Source organism: Curcuma longa, chromosome 20 (assembly GCF_044706935.1).
Source record: "Curcuma longa cultivar G26 ecotype Majalengka, Jawa Barat chromosome 20, ITB_CL_G26_1.1, whole genome shotgun sequence".
Taxonomy (NCBI): Eukaryota; Viridiplantae; Streptophyta; class Magnoliopsida; order Zingiberales; family Zingiberaceae; genus Curcuma; species Curcuma longa.
In genome coordinates this window covers 11,053,444-11,056,000 of record NC_133880.1, presented here as the reverse complement: position 1 = coordinate 11,056,000, position 2,557 = coordinate 11,053,444, and positions in this window count along the sequence as shown.

The following is a 2,557-nucleotide window of genomic DNA, read 5'->3' as shown; positions in this document are numbered from 1 at the left end:
TACTATTATATTGCCTAATTTTATAAAAGTGCATGTAAAAACTGAAACCAAACACACAGAGTCCTAACCAATGCTCTGATACCATTGTTGGGAAAGTCTTGAAAAACCATTCCGATGAATTCTTTTATTTATCGGATACCAGAGTCCTCCATTATTTTTCTCTTTTATTTTTGTAAAGCTCACATGGAATTAACCCATTTAATTTATCCATCCTTTAAGGTCCATTTAGAAATTTTACTAAATTTCTTTAAATCAATCATTCATCATTACCCAAGAATTATTGAAGGAAAATTGCGGGTATTACACTAGGATGCCTGCAACCAAAGAGTTATTCTACTGCACATCTTACTATTATATTGCCTAATTTTATAAAAGTGCATGTAAAAACTGAAACCAAACACACAGAGTCCTAACCAATGCTCTGATACCATTGTTGGGAAAGTCTTGAAAAACCATTCCGATGAATTCTTGTAGAACAAAAATTTTCTGAAAATGATTTCAAGTTGCCCTCATAGTTAATCAAATCAAGGTTTGATCAACGCATTTAGATCATTGGGCTCTTGTATTTGGTTTATAGGATCTGAGATGAAAGGAATAATTTAATTATAGCGAAAATATTAAATTATACCTCTTCTTAACGGGATGTCTAGAAGGAGTTGAAGACTTCTCGATCTTCTATTGTATATCCTCTCCTCTTCTCGAACGTTGTGTGGACAACGATCCTTCGAAATGATTCCACCAAGTCTCTTCTCTCCGATGGCAAGAATGCAAGTAATGAAGCCCTTCTAGTTTTCTCTTCTCCTCCTTCTTGTTGTTGGCCGCCGGCCCTAAAGGAAGGGAGGGCTTGGATTGCCGGCCACAAAAGAAAAGAAGAGAAGAAGGAGGGTGGGCAGCGGAAGACAAAAAAATTTGCTTTGATTCTCCTTGGTCGGCCCTAAAGGGGAGGAGAAACCTTTTGTTGTGTGTTTTTTTGCCTCCCCTAAACCCCCCCCCCCCCTTATATAGTTATGTCATCTCATAAAATTTGGTATGATTATAATCAAATCAAATATTCTTATCCAGATTTGATTAGAAAAATCATAACCAATTTTGTCTGCGGAAGAGATAAATTATGATTCTAATCAAATCAAATCTCATCCAGATTTGATTCTAATCAAATCAAATCTCATCCAGATTTGATTAGAAAAATCATAATTAATTTTCTCTGCGGAAGAAAATTAATAATTTCGTAACATAAATTTTAATCAGAATTTCTTAACAAAATTTTTCTTCCAAAAATAATTTTAGAAATTCTTAAAATTTCCTATCCGAAATTTCATATAATTTTCTTAGGTGGATACAAGGTTTTATCCAGAGGCTACAGCAGGGATCCAGAGGAGAAATTGATTTTGGCCTCCTGAAGGACTTGGGCTTCCTGTGTTCTCCCTGAACACCCAACTTCAAGCCCATCAATAATAACTCATTCCACTAGAGAGTTATTATTGCACTACCGCACCAATCCCATATTATAGTATGGGCTCCTTCTTACTATAAGTACATTAATCTCCCTGTGTTTAAGATATCGTATGTCCATTAATTAAATGAGTTACTGACAACTCGAATTTAATTAACTTCTGATTCTGATAGTAGTACCACTCATCCTTTATTATCATACGGATTTGATGTCCACTTGCAGGGTTTACATGATAATCCTTTATGAGCTTCTCAAGGGGACATCATCAGCCTAAATTATAGGACACAGTTTTCTTCTATAATCAACAACACACCATGTATATAATACTACTTCCCAACTCATCGGGCCTTTTGATCTATCGCTCTAAATCTCACCTTTTGATGAATCAAGGAAGTATATATTAAGTACATGTGCTTGTTATTATATAAGGATTAAGAGCATATACATTCATAGCAACAGAGGTTTAGTTCGATTATATAGTCAGTATAAATCGAACAATCCTCAGATGGTCCTGCTCAATACACACTTAGTGTACTAGTGTAATTCTATAGTCAAGACAGACTAAGACCAAATTACACTACAACCAATCCAATGGTTTGTCCAATTCATCTTGGTTGTGAACACTATTTGTAATCTATAAGGAACTGATAACATGGTCTTCTGTGTGTGATTCCGCACACCATATTTATCTACAATATAGATTATATGGACACTTGCATAAAAACTAAATGCAAACATTGACCAAATGTGATTCTTATTTCAGAATGTTTATTTACATAGATAGCTAGGATTCTGGTATACATCCCAACAAAGTGCACCAGGTGCAAGTCCATGCAGTGTTAGAGGATTGAAAAACATGACCAAAGTCTAAGCGAGTACGGTCAAGAGGACCAGAGGTTTGGTGAAGTCTAGGCAATCAGGAGGACTGAGTTCTAGTAGAAAATTCCTAGGGGACCAAGGACCAAAGCTGAGCAGAAAGTCCAACAAGTCTAGAGGACTTGGTTGACAAGTAAGGTAAATTCTCTCAAGAGGAGTGGGTCAGGACGCGTTCCCGAAGTGGAACTGTAGGCATCGATCTAACCTAAGGTTTCACTAGAAACCTGA